Genomic DNA, 20,376 nt, shown 5'->3' with positions numbered 1-20,376 from the left:
TGCTGATGGACTGAAGTGCTGGGATGATGTGTGGGCGACAGACCATGGGAATCAGGCCTAGACTTTCCCCTAAGGCACTGGGGAGCCATGGAGGGTTTGAGACATGGAACATCATGATCAGATCTGGATGTGGGCAGGTGCCCTTCGGCTGCCATGTGGAGAACTAGCTGGGGCAGGTGGAGAGTCCTGGACTGTGGGATCCTGGGGGGGCAATTGGGGGGGTCACAAGAGGCCTAAATCAGAGGTGCTGTCCAAGACTGGCTTCTGTGACCAAAGGGTCACACCTCCTTCTCTGCTGCCGGGCCACCTTGGAAGAGAGGCCGGCTCATCCCTGGGGAGATGTTTCTCACTTGGGCTGCCTGGCCAGGACTCCCTGCCATCTTCCGACTGCCAGAGGCACCAAGTCATGCGGACTGAGAATATTGCATCGGAGGAATGGGATACTCTGAGGGGACCATGAGGCTGTGGGAGCCCCGAGGAGGCACGGACCCTGCCTCAGCAGTCAGAGAGGGCTTCCTGGAGGAGGGGATATTTCAGCCAAGTCTTCCAGGACAAGTTTGCTAGTTGAAAGGGAGACAGGGGCATTGCAATTAGGGTGACCACAATTCAGAAATCACACAAGCCCGAAATCCAAGGCTGGGTCTTGAGTAGGGTGCTTGAGAGCGGACAGTGGAAAGAAAAAGGTGGGGAGGTCAGCGGGACTGGATCTCTCCAGGCAAGAAATGCCTGATGGAGGAGTTTGAACACTTTTATAGAGGTAAGTGGGAGCCATAGGATGCTCAAAGCAGAAGGGTCACATGACCAGATTTGCATCCTAGAATGACCTTCAGGGCATCGCATCCTACGTGCAGAACACCACCCATTGGTACCAAGGAAAGCGGTGTGGGGTCCAGCAGGGGCCCAGCAGTGGGTCAAGGTAGCTTCAGAGAGGAGCTGTCACTCAGTCTGGGCCTCGAGGAGAAGGAGAGGAGGGGCATCTGGAGAACGCATCTGACCCACACCTGTGGCCCTGTGTCTGGGACAGACGCAGGGCTCTGGGAGGGAGCATTGTTGGTTGAATGGCCCACAAGCACATCCTTTCTTGGAGAGGCAGCGAATGGCTGGGGTCTCCTGCTGTGCCTAGGATGTGCCTCTATCAACCCCGGCTTGCTTTCCCACTGCACGTTTCTGGAAAGGGCCAGGAATGGCTTGGGGCCATTCATCTGGTCTCTCAGTCCCTACTGCCCAGCATCAGGGGCACTGGTCTGGGCAGCTTGGTGGACGCCCCCAAGGCCACCGTCGTCTCTGGGAGGACAACAGCTTCAGGGGTCCCGAGGTGTGGTTTGTTCTCTCAAAAAGGCTCCTTCTGGGATCTTCCTCACAGGGATGGGCTCCTAAGAACTCAGGTGGGGGTGAGGGCAGAATGCAGGGGGGCATAGACCGTTGCCCGCATCAAACAAACACGCAAAAAATACACTGGCAGCTACACACGACAGCTTTGACGGACCTCAGACGTAAAAGAGGACATATTTCAGGATTCCAGTTACATCAAGTTCAGAAACAGGCAACACTCATCTATGGTGAGAGAGGTCAGTAGAGCAGTTATCCTGGGGAGGTGAGTCGTGACTGGAAGTGGGTGTAAGGTGGCTTTTGGGGGAACCCAGCAAAGGTCTATATATTGATCTGGTGAATGACCAGATCAAATCAAATGACCAGATCAAATTTTCACAAACTAAACACCTTTGTGTTGGCAACACAAAGGTGTTTAGTTTGTGAAAATTCACATTTGATTTGATGAGAGTTCACATATGATTTTTGTGCTTTTCTACATAAATAATACGGTGATGAAAGAGTTCAAATATCAGTCACAGTATTTTAATATACATGTATGTATATATGTGTGTGTACATACAAATCTAATGTCTGTTTATCTATCTACTATTTATCATCTATCTATCTATCTATCATTGTTTAGCCACGTGTATTTGGGAAAACTTGGATAATACTTTTTCTCTATGCACATTGGGTTCCCTGCAGGGGGGTGGGTGGAGGGAGGTAAGGGCTGTGGACCAGGTCCCCCCTTCCCTGCTCACCGTGGACAGAGACCCCCAGATCTGGCATCCCTCCCCCAGAAGGGGAAGGGGTCCCGGGGGCCCTCAAGCTGTAGAGACACAGCTGTAGAGCAGTGCTGGCCAGAACGGAAGACTACATCCCCCTTCCAGTCCCTGCAACTGGCAGACGGAGGCAGACCAGGCTGTAAGCCCCTCATGTCTGACCTATACACCCCTGAATAAATATTTGTTGATCCCCTGACTGCCCAGCTTGCAGACTGCTGCGCAGTAATGGTCAGGATGCCCAGAGGCAGGTAGAGGACACACCATCTTGTCTCACTTATCAGGGACCTTCTGGGAAAAAGAGTGGTCGACACAGCCGGCATAGACTCACGGACAAAGGAAGGGGGAAAGACAGCTGGACATTTGCACACACGTGGTCACAGACACACGTGGACCCGCACACACAGGCTTGGACACGGGCACCCACATGTATGTTTATCCTGCTGCTGAGAGGGACTCAGTCCACCCTGGACTCAGAGTGCCTTGGAGACAGGGCTGCTGCTGCTGCTGGAAGACCAGAGGGTGAGACACAGATGCACAAAGTGCCCCAGGAAGACGCCCAGGTGGAGCACAGACACACATGGAAGGAGGGAGACACACCCTTGCTTGTTCTCAGTCTGGCTGAGTCTTGGCTGGAAGAGCTGGTCCCAAAGAGCCATTGGAGAAACCGGAGAAGATGTTAGGAGGTGAGGGTGGTGGTGCAGAGAGATTCCCAGATTGGGGATCCGAATCTAGGGCCCTCTGCTCCACTAGGCTGCCACATGTGTCCCTGTTCCCCTCACCCCTGCCACCCCCTGATGACATGAGCCTTGCACTGTCCCTAGCCCCAGAGGCTGTCGGGGTCCCTCAGGCCTGCTTTGTTTTCCATTCCCACCTTGAAAGGGCAGTGGCAGCTTTGCCAGTGACCCCTGACCTCTCCCTGTCCCCCCGTTGTCCCCTGCCCACCACGCCACCCCCCCATCACATCCCCAGCCCTGACCTCATGTCTGCAGGGCCTGGGCGAGGGCGAGATAAGACGGGCATTGCACACTGCTCCCTCCTGGGGACCGACGGGAAGGGCGGGCCAGGCTGCCAGCCTCGAGAGCGCCCGTGACTCACTAGGTGGGCAGGGCCGAGGCTGGCATCCGGGAGGAAATGCTACTTCCTCTGGATAAGGCGGCAGGCCCGCCGTTTTCGCCTTCTGGCTTGTGCTTCGGGGGTTTTGTTCTAAGCCCTTCCCCACTCCTCTGTTGCAAAGCTATTCTCCAACAGTTCATTCTAGCAAATTCAGCCTTGCTTTTTACGTTGAGGTCTTTAATCCATCTGGAGTCACCTTTTTACGAGATATTAAGTAGGGATCTGGTTGTAATTTTTCTCTGTAAAGTGAGCCCATTTCCTCAACCCTATTAAGCGCTCCATCGTTTCCCGGTGGACCTGTGGTGGGTTAACCTCCGTCCTTGAGTTTGCTGATCTGTTCCGTCCCCCATGTGTTTGTCCTTGCACCCACGCCATAGCATTTTCCTCCCAATGGCTTTGTTGTATGTGCTAATATCTGGCAGGCAGGTGCCCCCTTCTGCTCTCTTTTTCAAAGTCACCTATAGCCATTCATGAATCTGTTTTCTATATAAATCTTAGAGTAAGTTTATCGAGTTCCTCAAAAATATCCAGCTGGAATTAGGGATTTGGGTTCAAGGAAGGATCCCCTGGACAAAGTGACAGACAGGAGGATGACGACATATTGTGGTTTCTTAAGCAACAAGGAACTGTGATCTGGAATATGCAAGGAATGCCTACAGAGCAAGGAGGAAAAGACTGCAGCCCCAGTAGAAAAATGGGCTCAGGGTATGAACTGCGATTTGGAGAGAAAACATAAACAACTAGAGAACATAGGAAAAGAGACTCAGAGTCACTTATAATCAGAGAAATGCTAATTAAAACAATCATGAGATATTTCTCAACACCCGTCAGACTGCCGGGTGTTAGAGAGCCAGGTAATGACAAATACTGGCAGAGGGCCGGGGTGTGGGCAGCTGCAGGGCCATCTAGCAGGGCTTCGTTAAATTAAGTGCACATGTGGGCTTCCCTGGTGGCGCAGTGGTTAAGGATCCGCCTGCCAATGCAGGGGACACGGGTTCGAGCCCTGGTCTGGGAAGATCCCACATGCCGCGGAGCAACTAAGCCCGTGCACCACAACTACTGAGCCCACGTGCCACAACTACTGAAGCCCACCTGCCTAGACCCCCTGCTCCGCAACAAGAGAAGCCACTGCAATAAGCCCGTGCACCACGACGAAGAGTAGCCGCTGCTCGCTGCAACTAGAGAAAGGCTGCGCACAGCAACGAAGACCCAACGCAGCCAAAAATAAAATAAATAAATTTATTTAAAAAAAAATTAAGTGCACATGTACCTTCAGACCTCACAATCCTCCCAGCTATATCATCAAGACACTGCCACCCAGGCCCACAAAGGGACGTCCATAGCAGTATTGCTCGTGGTGGCAGGGAGACGGGCCCCCTCGGTGCCCATCCCTGGAGTGTGGGTATATAATGTGGCCACTGCCCACCCCCGGGGGGGCACCAGGTAACCGTGCAAAGCGACCAGCCCAATGGAGACAAGACTACGCTATTAGATCTTAAAAACAGAGCACTGAGTAGAAAAAGTAGGAAAGAAATGTAGCCCATAGCCCAATTCCACTCATGTAAAAAAAAATCCCTTCAAATAGTGACACACATTTTAAAAAGATCGAGCTGAAATTCACATAACATTAACCATTTATCATTTTAAAGTGCGCAATCCAGTGGCATTTTGTCCATTCCCGATGTTGTGCAATGAACCATCCCCTCTCTCTAGTTCCGAGACATGTCATCCCCCCAAAAGGAAACCCCGTACCCATCAAGCAGTCACTAGTAGTCCACGTTTTACAAGAACACACATGAATAAAAGGACATTCGTTATAAAGATGACTGTAGGGGTAGGGCCGTGGGGCTGAAAGGGACAACGTAAATGAAACTTCTATGCCTGAAGGCCAAAAAGAGATTTAAAAACTAAAATATAAGCTGGAGGTTCAGATTCCCTCTACTCCTGGGACCCGGGGAGCAGAGACCCTGGAAGAGAGAGAGAGACTCTGCGGTCCCAGGTGAGTGTCTGCCATCCCTTCCTCACTCCTGGCACACGTGGAGAACAGGCTGAAGGTGGTACCTGGGCTTGGGAAGGAGATGGTGGGGAGGAAGCAGGCCGTGTGAGGCCGGAGCTGAGAGCATGGACGGACTCCTTGGGGGTGCAGGGTTGGTGCTGTTGAGGTGGTGGCCGGTAGAGAGAGCGGGACCCTGAGGGCTGTGTCGGGCCACACGCTCTGCTGGTCCCCGGGGTTCCAGGACAGCGCAAGGCCTCATTCTCTGAACAAGAAACCCAGACGTGGTTTGCCAGAGGTCTGGGTTTGTTTGCTTGTTTGTTTTGGATTTAAGAAGATATTTATATGAGAAGTCTTACCACGGTATAAACATTCTGGACCTTTGCACATGCTGCAGACTTAGCTGGAATGTTCCCCCCAAGCCCCCCTCTTGCTCCGTGTCTGCCTGGTGAACTCCAGCCACCTCCTTCAGGAAGCTTTCTCTGACCGATGTCCTTCCCTCCGCCCCCCCTCCTCCGTGCGGTCACTCTCTCCTGGGAGGCCCACAGCCACTCACGTGCCGGTCACCCTTCTATTTCCACGTCAGCCTTCCCTCCACCCTCACTTGGAGGCATTTCTCTGGGGCAGGAGGCTGCCCTGCTCTTTCCAAGGTCCTGGCCGCCCCCCTCCACGTGGTTCAGTGAGTGGCAAGTGCATGGGTGACTCGTGGATGTTTAATTATACTTTCGGGGCTCACAGCCGGGGTGAGGGCAGCACCGAGTCATCGCTTTGCATCGAGGTGGTCTCCAGGCCTCTCCTCACCTCCCCTCAGCTACCTTGTTGTCTGCCAGAGGCTCCGGGGTCAGGGCCTGTGACAGGGATCCCTGGCTCCGGGGAAGCGGGGGGGTCAGTCACTGTGGGTAGGCAGTCAAGACCCCAGACCCCAGGAGGCAGAGGAGAGATTGGGCAAATCAGGCTCCCACCTCAGGGGTTTTTGTGACAGGGCCCAGGGCACCTCTGTCCACCTCAGCGGCCCTTGGTTGGCCAGAAGGAGGGGGACCGTGGGCAGCCAGTCTTCCACCCCCTTGGACCAGATGGGGGTTGCCGTGCTTGGGGCTCTGCGATAGGGCTACTTCCACACCCTCCACGGGCCAAAGAGACCCCCTGCTCTGCAGCTCTGCAGGCCCTGTCTCTGAGTGGGGCTCATCTGGGCCGGTCTGGGAGACCTTGTTTGAGCCCTCCCTTTGGGAACGTGAGGGGAGAAGGGAATTTTTTAAATGCATGTACTTTGATTTTCTGGGCTCCCCTCCTGGCTTGGCAGTGCTGCCCGCCTCGTGCTGTTGACCTTGGCTGTGGGTTTGTGGGGGCTGGAGCTCTCACACCATAAATTCCTGTCTTCTAGGAATCCAGCCTGGGAAAGAAAGGAAACACGGAGGAGCATATTTGATTAACATTTTTCCAACGTGACCACATCATAGAAACATGTGGCCGGAATTCTCACCCTGGCCTGGGCAGGGTGAGACTCGGTTCATGCCCAGCTGTGGGAAGGGTGAGCTGAGCTGGGGGACCCTGGAGGGTGAGCTGGAGTGGGGTCTGGGCTGGCATCGCCCCTCGGGGTGAAGGGTTCTTAGATGGGGGCCAGGCCAGATCAGACAGACACCTGGAGACTGAGCGTCTGGGAGAGTTCACCTTTGACCTCAGTGGCTCCTGGGCTGCACCCTGAGCTTGGGATGAACCCCAGGGGTGCAGGGCTCTGACCGTGTTTTAACCATCTGCCTCCCATTCTGGATAGAGCCCTCTCTGCCCCTGGGTTGAATCTTGACTCTAACTCCAGACCCAGACCTGGCTCAAGGTCCACCATGACTCCTGACCTCAGCCCCAGGCTGGTTCTGGGCTTTCCTCCGTCACTGAGCTCTGACACAGAAATCCTCCACGTCCCCTCTCCGAGCCTTTATCCACAGCCTGCGGCTAGCTCTGTGGAACCGTCCTCAACCTGCCGTCTCCAAGCTTCTGGCTTCTGTCCGCCCTCCTCCTGCCAGTCCAGGCAGAAGAGACGCCATTTCTACCAGTGTGCACCCACCTGTGCCTGGCTCCCCTCCCCCACCTGCTCAGCATCTCAGCCCATCCACCACCCTTAGGTTTCCAGCACTTGCCTTTTTAACAGTACCTTCTCAATGGCATTTAGAGAGTCCATTAGCAAAATAAAAAGGAAACCTTCCTTGAACCCCACATCCACCTCTGGCTGCCCCCTATCTCTCGCCTCCCTGTCACAGCCAAGCTCTCCAAAAAGCTGTCTGCACAGTTGTTTCCACTCCTCACCTCCCTCTCACTCCTCAGCCCACTCCTGTCTGGCTGCTGCCCGTACCGCGCCGCCCAGACGGCCCTCACCGGCCCTCACCGAGGTCAGCGGCGACCCCATGGAGTCCAGCCCCACGTGCATCATCGCGGTTTTTTGTTTTTTGTTTTTGCTTTCTTTTTTGCTTTTATTTTGTTTGTTTTTGCTTTTGTTTTTGTTTTCTTTAAAAAATGCCAATCTTATCACGCCTTAAACCCACCAATAACTTCCCACCCCCAGTAGGATAACCTAAGAAATTCTTTCCATGCCCACAAGGCCCTGTGTTGTCTGGCTCAAGCCTACTGCACCAATCTTGCCCTGGACTCTCTTGTTCCAGCTCTACCCCAGCCATCGTGGATGCACCCGAGTGTACCATGCTCCCCTCTCAGCCAGAACTTGGCAACCCTCTCCCTGGAGCCCTCTGTGCCTTGTCTCCCTCTAGCCGTACCTGAATGCCATGCTTCCCATCCCTGCTGCCCACCCTTGCCCAAGCCTAGATTAAGCCTCCACACCTGAGGGTCATTTATATGTTGATACAGCAACTATTGAAATGGTGGGGGTGGAGCAAGGGTTGGAGAGAGGTGTTTTTGTTTTTTTCTTCCTTAAAATACCATCAAAGCATCCTATGTTTCATCTGGAAAAATACACGGGTGACAATTTTTTTAGAAATTCAAGACAAGAGGAAAGGGACTTCCCCAGTGATCCAGTGGTTAAGACTCTGAGCTTCCATTGCAGGGGGCACGGATTCAATCCCTGGTCAGGGAAGTTCCATGTGCTGTGTGGTATGGCCAAAAAAAAAAAAAAAAAAAGACAAGAGGAGAGATGAAATGGAACAAGACCCCATGCATATTCATAATACGAGCAGCATTTACTGTGTGTCAGGCACTGTCCTAAGTGCCTCATGGACATTATCTTACTGCATAATCACTAGGGCCCATGTGAGGTTGTCACTGGGGGAGTCTCCACTGCCACCCCACCTCACATTTCTATGTGAAGGGAGTTCAGCTAGAGGACATTCCAGTGCTCTCTCCATTCTTGTTTTTCTTCCACCAGGACACTTGTATTTTCTGCTGAGCTCCATAGTAACTTTATGAGGGAAGGCTCTGCCTGGCAGGGGTGGAAGAAAGATCTAGGGTGTTTGGCACTACCTGTGACTGGGGTTCTATCCAAGTCTGTCCAAGCCAGGGATGAAGGGTTAGGATGCCCACTGTGCCTTTGTTTGGGGCTTATTTTTCTAATCATCATACCTTTTATTTCTTTTTCTTGCCTTATTGCAGTGGCTAGGCCCTCCTGTATAATGCTGAATGCAAGTGGTGACAATGGACAGCAACCCACAGTAATAAGGCTAATGCTGTCTCTCTGACTGATTCCTGTAGCTCTCAGTTTTTTCAGAACTTGTGAAGGTGTTAGTTATGGGCCTCCTAATACTCCATTTTACTGAGGAGGAACTGTGAGGTAACCTGCCCAAGGTCACACATCTATTAAGTGGCAAAGATCCTATATACATCCCAGGCAGTTTGACTTCAAAGGCCATAATCTTAATTACTATGCTATGAAGGCTTCAATAAAACATGTCCTATAAGAACAATAATTTAACAGTGTGGTACTGGTGTAAGATCAGAAACCTGCAACATTGGAATAGAATACAAAGCAGCAATTATATATAAGCACCAATTATATATAAAAATGCAATGCACGGTAAAGCAAGGACTATCAAATGAATTGAAGGGTCAGCAACTCGGGGTGAGAGGCAATTAGCTAATAATTTCTATTTAACACTAAAGTCATCTCCAGGCAGAGGACAGAGTTAAAACTTATATAAATAAGTAATAAAATTCTACAGTAGCTAGTAGGAAATATTGAAGACTTTCTTACCCTCTGCAAAAGCATTTATACATATTCCTTAAATTCTTTAATTTTTCTTAAACTTCCTGAGGGGTTGGTAAGTTTCCAAGCAATAGAAGAAATCACAAGGAAAAAGATGAACCTTTCTGGCTACAGGATGGGTGGTGTAGGGGGAAGGCTCAGAGGGCATCCCCTGCGAGCGGCCACGGGGGGCGAAGGTTCAGTGACCAGCAGTGTAAATCATCTGTGAAGACTGAGAAATAGACCAACATATGCCTGGCATTTTGCCGGTGACTGGAATCGCCTGGCTGCCCTTGGATGTTCACAAAGGCCGTACCCTCAGGGCACACTCACACCCGTGGTTGTGTACTACATCCCTGGCTGCACTCTCACACGCTTGGGTTTCCACAGATGCATCTTCTCTTGGCTTCATGCATCCCATCTGTGTCCCACAAAAGCGCTCCCTTGGGGAGTTGCTTTGAGATGTACGGGCATGTGCACGCCTATTGGGGAGATGAAGCTGGTGGCTGAGCACAGACCAGGGCCTCATCTACCTGTACAGCCTGGGCCTCCCTGGGTGGTCACCTCACTTCAGAGCATGGTACCTGAGTGCCCACCCAGACTGGGCCACTGGGAGCCTGGGGCTAGCTCACCCCTCTGCTGTGCTCCAGTTCCTATTGCCCCACCCCCATACTCCCACCTTGGACCCCTCTGCAGCTCAAGAAGTACGGTGCATCTGTGCCTGCTCTAATCCCTGTCTGTAGGCCTTGAAAGACAAGCGCCATGTTCCAGGCGAGGTCACAGGATCCCCTCACCTGTAGGCTCAGTTCTGTTCTTTAAGCCCTCCTACCTACCCAGGCTGCTGGGGGAGCGGGGGGTCTCCAAGGGAGCAGTGCTGACCTCCACCTTGTGCTTCCCAGGTCTGCTCCTGCCCAGCAAGCCCCACTACCCTTTACCCACGTCCAGTCGGTCCGGCCCAACCCCCAGTGCCTGCCTGGGCTTAACCCCCAGACTCAGAACTTCCCCTTAGAACTTGAGTTCTGCTCTGAGCTCTGTCTGGAGCTTGGCTAAGCCCTCATCCCATCTCCAAGCCCTTGGGACCCCCTCCCTTGGAAGACCAGACCCCCTGCCAGCCTCCTTGCCCGGGGACTCCAGCCAGGGCTGAGCACAGTGCCTGGCACATAGTAGGTCCTCAATAAAGATTTGACAAATGAGTCAATTCTTCAATGACCCCTCGAACATTCTAGTGATCTCCTTGACCCCTCCCCTCAGCCCGGCCCCTAGGGGTGGGCTGCTTTGGGTCAGGAGACGAGGCCATGCTCGATGCAACTCTGTTCATGCCCCCCACACGCACCCTGTTTGCCTCTCCCTTCCCTGGGGAGGGTACGTCCTTCCTGATTCGGAGCGCCTTCCCCTGGGCACACAGAGCAGCGCCCCAGCACCACAAGGTTCCCTGGACGTCACCCTTTCTGTTGCCTCGAGGTTTTCTGGAGGCCTGGATCACACTGGGCTACAGCCACTGTTCCATTTGGAGGCCCAGGCCTCTCACCCTGTCCCTCCTGTGTTGGGTGTCCTCAGACCCCTCTGAGGACGAATATTTCACTCTCAGAGCTTGACCAAGGGTCTCCAGGCTGCCCCAAGCCCTTGGCACTGGCAGCCTCTCTGTGCAGAGGGACGGGTACTGATGCTGCTGGGCACCTGAATGCCTCCCCTTCTCAGCCAGACCTTCATCCCCCTCTGCCTGTGACCCTGCAACCCTGTGGTTAGAGACAAAGAGGTGATGAGGTGGAGGGTTCATCTTGTGGGTCTGTGCTGCTCTGAGATTCCCAAAAGCGTAGGGTGGATAGGATCCCACCTTCAGAGGCACTGCTGAGGGCCTCCCAGCCTCACTCTTCCATGACCCCAGTGGGCCCCCTGTCTCACCTTGAACAGCTGTGCCCTCAGCCCCAACCTGTGACACCCTGTCCAGCATGCCCGCAGCTGGACAGAGAGCTCTGGGGGAGCAGCCCGGTGTTGGGAGATGCCTCCACTCCCTGGCCGCACCCCTGACACCTAGCTGGCTGTGTGTCCCCAGATTGGATGGTTAATGCATTCCCTCACCCAGGGCCAAAGCTGCCAGTGGGGTCCAGGATTTTTCTGGGCTTCAAATACATGAATCTTCCCAGAGACTTGCCCTGAAACTTCAATTTCATGAGCCTTTGCTCTGGCCCGACTGGACAAGTAGCCAGCTCTTGGGCACCCAGTCTCGTTGCTGCCCGATTGAAGTCTTCGCAGAGGGAAGAACGTGTTTTTAAAACACAAAAAACCCATCATGTCTGAACTGAACATTTTCTCCTGCTTGTTCAACATCACCATTTACATTCTTGGGCCGGCCCTTGGCCAAGATATTTATAGCACTGCCCTGGCACTCCATCTTGCCTAATTGGCGTGGCCTGACGGGGCCCCCATCCGTCGTGGTAAGTGAGCCTTTCACCAGCTTCTAGCGGGCTCTCAGCCGGCCTGGACATTCCCAGGCCTGGGGGAGGGAGGCTGCCCCCCCCGCCCCAGCCTGCACCCCGTGCCCCTCACTAGTGGATCGGGCCACAGCCAGGGGAGCCCCCAAGAGCGAGCGTCTGTACCGTCCAGCCCAAGAGTGACTGGGGATCCTGACAACATCTTCCCAGACGTTCCCAGGCCTCCACGCTGCCTTCAAGCCCCCTGTCGCCCCTCACTCCATCCTTCTGGCTTTTAAAGTTGGCCTTGTCGCTCCACCGCCTCGTGACTTCCTGGGTTCCCTGCACTGCAGCCTCAGCGGCTTCATCAGCCCTGGAAGAACCGTCGCCCTTCACCCCACGTCACCTCTAGCCTGTTCTCTCTTTCTGCTCCAGCCCCAGGGAGCTACAAGCCATGTCTCATGAGGGAAGTGCGCCCCAGGCCTCTCTGGGGGCTCTTCCCGTTGCCTGGCGCACTTCCCAACCCTTCTCAGCCCCTCTGCTCCTCCTCTAGGATCTGCCTTAGGTGCCCCCTCCTCCGTGAAGCCTGTTTGTGCCCTCCCCCTCTCTGCCTCCCCGGCAGGGTTGGTGTCTCCCCATCGTACTCCCAGGGAGTCCTGGGCTTCTTGGTCACTGCACATTCAGCACGTTGGGCTGTCCTCACTTAACCTTGAACTCTCCAGGGCCAAGGGCGGGGCTTCTCCATGCTCCCGGGTAGCTACAGAACAATCCTCAGCCCTGCTAAGAAACCCCGTCTATTTTTTCCCTTGGGTCCTAAGGATTGAATGGTTTTTGTTCCCAAAATACCATATTTCATCAATTAGGAAAAAAAACACTGTTTTCACATCTTTGAAACTGGGATGGCTTGTCCTAGTTTAATTGTCAGGATTTTTAACCTTTCTTAACGGACCAGAAAACAATGGTGCATCCTTGACTCAGTGGCTTCTAAGATTTGCTGGGATATAGTAATGGCATTGATGACATTACACCACTGCAGCATAGTGGTTAGGTCAGACCTCAGATGTGACCGACCTGGGTTCTAAGCCTGGCTCTGCCCTATTTTGGCTGTCGATACTGGTGACTCATCCCAGCTTCTGAGCCTCGGTTTCCACACCTGAGAAGCAGGGGCACGAATACTATCTACCTCACTGGGTGGCGGAGATGCTTACATTCCACGTGAGAGAGAGGTTGAAGTGCTCAATTAGGAATAGCTGCTGCTGTTATTTCAGTTGCTAATTTATTCAGCAGAGATCTGAGTGCCAACCAGAAGCACAGAGCAAGGGATCTTAATCGTTTGTGGTGGAGACAAAGGGGAAATGCATAATTGTAAATGAAGGCAAATTCCTATAATGGAGACAAACAGGGGGCTCTGAAGAAACAGCCTGGAGGAGACCGAGTTGGAAGTGGGAGTGAAGAAAGTGATACCCGAGCCAAGACCTGAATGACAAGAAGGGGCAAGCTGGGTGCAGAACTGCGGGGAAGAGCTTCCAGGCAAAGGGAACAGCACGTGCAAATACACAGATGCAAAGAGAAGATCGTGCCGGGAGAGTGGAAGAAGGTAAGGTAGCGCCAGGTCACCAGGACCTCATAGCCATTGAGGGGATGTCAATTTTTCTTTGGAAGCGATAAGAAGCTGTTGGGGGGAGGGGCTGTTTAAGCGGAAGGGTGGGATCTGATTTACATTTTAAGCCCATTCCTCTGGCTCTTGTTGGAGAGAATAGGTTGGAGGGGGCAGAGGGGAGGCAGGCAGGAGGCTGGCGCTGTGGTCCAGGGGAGAGCCAGTGGTGGCTCGGACACAGTGGTGGCAGCGGGGACAGAGGAAAGTGGATTGGGGGTTTACTTTGGAAGTAGAATTGACACATCTTGGCAAGGGATGGCTGTGGGTGGTGAGACGTGGGAGGATTCAAGGATGCCTCCCAGTTTTCTGGCCTGAGCAACTGGGCGGACGATGGTACCATTTCCTGAGATGGGGAAGACACAGGGAGGGGCAGGTTGGGGAGGAAATCAAGAGCTTACTTTTGGACCTGTTACACTCGAGCCGTTATTTGTCTTGCCTGGTTAATTGCTGACAGAGCTCCACGGGCCTCAGAGCTGCGGGAAGGCCAGAAAGAGGGGGTGGCTCTCGCCCAGAAGTGGCCCTGGCCATGTGTGGCCCCGTTAGGTGTTTCGAAGTGCCGAAATTGTGCAAGGATCCTTTATCCTGCCTTCGAAGTTCCGGAGGCCAAGGAGCCTTCCCAGTCCCTAGCAGGGGAAGAGCTGATTTGCCCCAAACTCTTCATTCTGCAGCAAAGAAGGACCATGGCCTGGTCTACAGGCTCAGTGGGGAGGTGTTGCATATCTATTGGGACCGCTCATCCACTGTGAGCTCCAGGATCTGGGCCTGTCCCTTCTCTGTCCCCCCTGTCCAGCCCTCGCCTGTGCATCCTGGATCCTCTCTGCAGGATTCTCTTGAACCACACAGACTCCAGTTCAAATTCCACCTCTTTCTTCCGCATCTACTAGTTATGAGCCGGGTGGCCAAGGGCAAGTGTTCCACAACTGTGAAATGGGGGTGATGGCATCAGTGCCCCCCAGGGGTGCTATGAGCTTTCATTGAGCTGATGCTTGTAAGAGGTTCACAGCAAGGCTGCTGAAAGGCAAGTGTACACATCGCTGTCCTTGACCCCTCACTCAAGCCTACTGTAACGCCCTGAATGTGGGATCCCCAAGCCGGGACCCCCAAACCCGTCCCTTCTTTTCCTGCCTGCCCCTCTGCACACCCCGACAAAGCTTTGAGGGTGGGATTCCAGGCAGTGGCAACCAATGGGAAGGGAGGGGGCACTGAGTCACCTCCTACTGGCACGCGGTGGCCTCTGGGGCCTACAGGCAGGGCTGGCCTTCTCTGGTGACTGGGGTGGAAGCTGGCAGGGGTGGGAAGAGGGGACAATGGGCCCTTGTCTTTGCCTAGCTTTCTCCTTCCAAGACACTTCAACCCCTAGACAAATATGACCTCATTCCTCCCCAAGGCTTCAGGATGAAAGGCAGAAACAGGCCTGGAGTTAGGCCCACCCACCCCAATTCACAGACTGGAAAACCAAGTCAGAGGGGGAAATCAAGTCAGAGGGCACTGACGCTCTGTCTCTCATGGCCTGAACTCATGCCCTCCTGGGTCGTCGAGCTCAGGGCAGGGGCCCTGGAGGAGGGTCAAGGCCCGGATCAGTGGTCTAAGCTTCTGGGTCAGACAGGCTGTGGATGGATCCCAGCTCTGCCACTCACAGCTGTGCACCCTGAGCAACTCAATCAGCTTCTCTGAGCCTCAGTTTCCACGTGTGACTGGGGGACTGGCAGCCCCTTCCTGGCAGGGTGGTGGTGTCCTTGGATGTCACTGACTAAGGACAAGGGCTCAGAATGGCCTGCTTAAAGCCAAAATGCCTCCCCCAATCCCAGAGGGGTAATCTTCCGGGGCAGACAGCTTTTCTCAGCGATGGGGATTAGGGCCCACTTACCCCAAGCCCCTGAGGCCACCAACGCCCCCATCCTCCACCCTCAGCCGGGGGCCCTGCAACAGAAGGTGTGGTGGAGGCCTGGCATATCCTTCTGGTCAGTTCCTAAAGGACATTTTCAGGCACCGGCCCTGCTGGGCCCTCACACCCCTGCCCATTGCAGCTCTGACCTCCTATGCTGCTTCCCCCCACCCCGCCCAGAGGGTCTTCCCCAGTCTGGCCTCCACCCCCACCTCCCCCTGGGGATGCCCCAGGTACCCCCGCCCCTCTCTAAAAGTGGGATCACGGTAATCCACGGAGATGTGCGAGGATCGGGTGAGGGCAGGGAGCCCCAGAGCCAGCACAGGGTGGGCACGGGGTGGACACTTATGAAATAGTAAGTCTATTGTTCATGGCCACAAGCATTCCCAAAGGTCACTTAGGACAACTTCCAACTCACAGACGGAGAAAGCAAGGCCCAGAGACAGTCCATTCTTGGCCTGGTCACACAGCCCATCCATGGCAGGGCCAGCCCAGAACGCTGCCTCTGGGCTCCGTGTTAGAGATTGGCGGTGCCGAGATGGCTGTCCCCAGCAGGCTCAGCCCAGGAACCCAGGGGAAGGAGGCAGGCTACTGGGGCTGGGGCCCTCCTGGAGGTGGCCCAGGCTCTGGCTTTTCCCTTGACCCCAGCTTCCACCACGGCTGCATTCCCAGTGAGATAAACAAGGGATCCGTGGGAGCACAATGAATGAAGTAACCCGTTAGATATGAGCTGCCGCGCGCAGCCCCCGGCCCGCCCCGTCCACTGCCCAGCAAGGAGGGCTCTGGAAGAGGCCAACCCAGACCCACCCCAGCCTCAGCTGATCCCTGGGCTCAGGACACAAGCCCCTCTCAGTGCCCCTGGACCCTCCCTGGGTCCCTGAGCCCCGCCCTCCTCCCTGGCCTCCTCAGCACCCAGCCCTCACTGAGCAGGGATTATTTCACGTCTGGATCCTTGGCGATCTGGGGAACGCCTCACTTCCATGTGCAAACTCACAGAGCTGTCTGGGCAGCATGCGGTCTGCCACCCTGGTCCAGCTGGGTTGGGGGTTTGGCCTAGAATGGCCCAGCCAGGTCTCTGGGCACCCGCTGAGCCTCAGCCTGTGCTGGTAGAAAAGCCCAAGGCTTCCCCACCCCTGATGCCAGCATCCTGACCTCTCTCAGTGGAGCCCTGGAACTCTGGGGGCGTCTCCAGGGCCAGATGGGGGGCTGGCGCTGCTGACCTGGCCTGGACACCAACCAAGCTGGACACCAACCCAGGCACCTTCCCCTGCTGGCATGCAGACAAAGCGTGAGTGCCAGCCAGACAGGGCTCCGCCTGCTGGGTACGGGGCCAGGCTTTCTGCTGCAGGGATCCAGACCTACAGCCCCTGCCTGGGACCCCAGAGGCTCAGCCCCTGCCCCTCCTTGCCTCAGAAGGGAAAGGTGGAGGTAAATAGGCCCTCTGCCTGCTGGGAAACACGCGGAGGCCCACCTGTCCCCAGCGCCAGGAGCCTGGCACAGATGGGGCACGGGTGGGACCCCCAGGGCCTGTCGCCTGGCTCACCCTGGGCCTCAGCCACCCTCTGCAAATGGTCCCCAAACTGCCCCAGGCCTAGACGGGGCTGAGATGGGGCTGTCTCCCTGTTCCTGAGATTTCTCTGCCACCCACTCAGCTGGAGCTGTGGAGCTATAGGCCTGGAATCTGCATTTTAACAGTTCCTCAACTGATCGGAGGCAGGGGGCCCTGGTCACACCTGGAGAAAGCCTGCGCCTTCACTCGGCCTCTGCCCCCCGGTCCCCAGAACCCCACTTTTCCAGCTGACTTCCTGCCACCTCACCCCATGCACCCTCTGCTCTGACCATCGAGAACCATATCTGCTTCCCCAACACAATCACCTTCCCTCTTCCACGTGCTGGTCCCTCCACCTGGAAGGCTTGTTCCTCCGCCTCCTTTCTACCCAGAATACCCCTATTCGGCCTCATGGACCAGCTCCAACGTCACTACGAGAAGGCTTTCCTGATCTCCACCTTGTCCATGCTTCCCCTTCTTTCCGACATATCTTCCAGTGGCACTTGTCACCCTGTACTAAACTTGCTTCCCCTCCTGGCTGGGGCTGTGTGTAAACCCCCAGCAGAGGGCTGGCCCAGGACTGCTGGGAGAGCAGGGCAGACCAGCCTTGCAGTGACGCACAAGCCCAGATCACGGCTCTGGGTTGCTGAAGCCCTATTATGTACTCGGCTCTCTTCTCACTGTTTTTCAAAGAACACTGAGCCCCAAGCAGGGGAAGTGTTGCCCAGGGTCACTCAGCTTAGGTGATGGCACTGGTCCTGGAATCGTGCTGGTCTGACCACTGTGATCATTCCCTGCACTGGTAAGTGGCCTCATTGACCAGGACCGTAGCCTTAGATGGTGGCTTGGAGGCAGGTTCACCCAGTCCCCAGGCCCCAGACAGGCCTCAAGGGGAAAATACACTACAAGAAGAAAAAGAAAAATTCTGACATCAAAGGCTTGCCCAGAACCAGGGGCCTGGACACCACCTTCCAGAACAAGGGGATGGAATATAAGCTCCTTGGATACAACCAGCCCTGCACATGTGGCACACCGTGTACACAGGTGGTGAGACTTGCCAGCTCTCGCTTGAATCCAGGGCCCAGAGCCCAGGGCCCCTCTGGCCAGCAGTTCATCTGCCCCATGAGGCTGCTCGTTCCCGAAGCTGCTCTTCCCAGAGAGTCACAAGGCAAGGGCTACATCTCAGAGGTGATGCTAAACACACCTGATCCTGGCAGACAGACGTGGGAGGCACCCCGAGGAGGCCAACACTGTTTGAGCAGAGCAGCGATGCGGTGACCTCTGACTCCCTGCCAGCAAGCCACTTAGCGGCAGCCACCGGCACACTGGAGATACCCAATCTACTAGCACCGGCCGCGTGACGGGCCAGCATCCACACATGGCTGTGAGGGGAGCCATCAGAGGGGACCCAGACTCGGCTCAGGGCCCTGCCTCAGAGCCAGGAGGAGGCTGAGGTTGCCATCCTGAGGGAGCCCGTTGCTTGGTGACAAGCTAAGGGTCCTCAAAGCCAGCTTTAACCACGGTGCACCCGCCACCCCAGGCTGCCTTCTCCATCTTCCACCCGAGGAGCACCTGCGGAGGCTTGCCCGGAGCGCCAAGGTCAAGGCCCCAGGCCTGGGCCTCAGCCACTTACCAACTGTGCAGTGGCTGCGGGCAGCTCCTTCACCACTGACCTTTATGTTCCTTTCCCATAAAATGGACTAAAAATCGCCACTTTGAGGGACGATAACGGAGCAGTGCATCTGAGGTGCCCTTGGGAGGAAGGCAGGAGAAGTTGGGGTGTTTATCCCCAGCCAGCTTCACGACTGGTCCTGACTTTGCCAGGGTCTCAGCCCCTCTGGCGTGGTCCCAGCTCGTGCGCCGCTCCAGGCCTGGAGGCGGGCAGATGACGGCAGCCCACATCTGCCATGTTGGGCCTCTGCAACCTTTCTCGCTTTATGCGTCCCTCCCCCACTCCCTTCCTTAAAGTTGCTTCTGTTAATCTCTCTGGGTGTATCACCGAGCCCCTGCCGAGACTCTCCTGATACAGAACCAGGCACAGGATCTGGTGCCCCCAGAACCCTCCTCACCTCAACAAAGCTGGGACCTGGGTCCTTCTGCCCTGAGACCCCACCACCAATCGGCTGAACTCTCCTAATGGCCCAGGCTTTGCCCTTTCTCTTCATCTGCTGCACAGCCTCGTCCACAGGTCCAGGCTTCTGCCTCAGCTTCCCCACTGGGACAAGAGTCCATGTCGAACTCCCACTTCCTTGGGCCAGACCCACTCACGCTGACACCTCCTCCCCTGGGAAGTCAGATGTGTCACCAGTGACTGGCCTGACCTGCTCCCCTGTGCCCTGGCCGTGTGCATCACTAGGAGGGGCAGAGGGACCACCCCCAACAGCAACCCACCTCCACTCCTTACTGCATGCAAGCCTTGTCTGGTCTGTCTCAGCCCCGGACAGTGCCGTGGGTCTTCTGGAGCCTTCCCCCGGCACGCCCCAAAGCCTGCCTGGTGATTGTGTACTCAGCCCCACAACCTCCGTATCCCGCCCAGGTCCCATATCCCCCATCTGGTCTCACGGGCTGGAGAGGCAAATGGGGTGGGCCACAGAGGCCTTGAATGCCACGCCAAGGGGCTTGAGTTTTAGCCTGAAGGCAGTGGCTCCACTGAAGGACTCCAGCAGCAGCTGGTAAGGTAGCACGTGGATCACGAAGGGGGAGAGGTGAGACAGGAGGCTGGGCGAGCATGAGGAGGTTGCCGGAACTGGCCAGCAGAGAGGAGACGGGCTGGTAGAGGGGGACCCCTGCCATCAGAGGGGAGCTGAGCCTCTGCCGCCCACCCTGTGAGCTGGGACTCGTGCTGGCTTCACTGCTGGCCTCAAGGCTTGGTTAGCAGGGCCCAGGGCGGTGCTTTGTAATCTCGGGTGTCCGGGGCGGTGGGGTGGGGATGGAGAGAAAGGTCGGGGGCAGGAGAGATGTGAGAGAAACGGGGACTGTGTGGCTTCAGGCAGCTGTTCCCCAGCTGTGCCCTGTGGGAAATGGAGGGCACCCAGGCCTAGGAGAGCAGCGTGACATAGCACAGTGACTCCTTGCCAAGCTTGAGTCCCTGCCCCCTGCCTATGGAAAAGCAGGCCACACCCATACTTTCCTGGAAGCCCGGAGCACCCCCCCACCCCCCCCCACTGCTGTCTCTAGCACCAACCGGCAGCTGGGGCAGCCTTACCTGGCCGCGAGCTCAGAATCTGGCCAGCTCAGATCTCAAGTCCTTGCTGCCTGCCAATCCTGTTGCTTCCTAACGCCCCTTCCAAGCCGTTCCTCCACCCGAGCCCAAGGCGCAGGCCCTGTGGGTAAGCCACTCTCTCCCCTGTCTTATCTGCCAACCACCTGGTCACCCCTGTCCTTCACAGGAGATGACAGCTTCTAGTTTGCATGCTTCATCTCTGCCCAGCCCCAGTGCCTCCTGCTGCCCAAGGACAGCACAGACAGCCTGCATGCTTCTTGGCCACCTTC

The sequence above is a fragment of the Leucopleurus acutus genome (assembly GCF_964270905.1).
Source record: "Leucopleurus acutus genome assembly, chromosome: 16".
Lineage (NCBI taxonomy): Eukaryota > Metazoa > Chordata > Mammalia > Artiodactyla > Delphinidae > Leucopleurus > Leucopleurus acutus.
The sequence above is the reverse complement of the archived record's forward strand: the minus strand, read 5'-3'. Positions refer to the sequence as shown.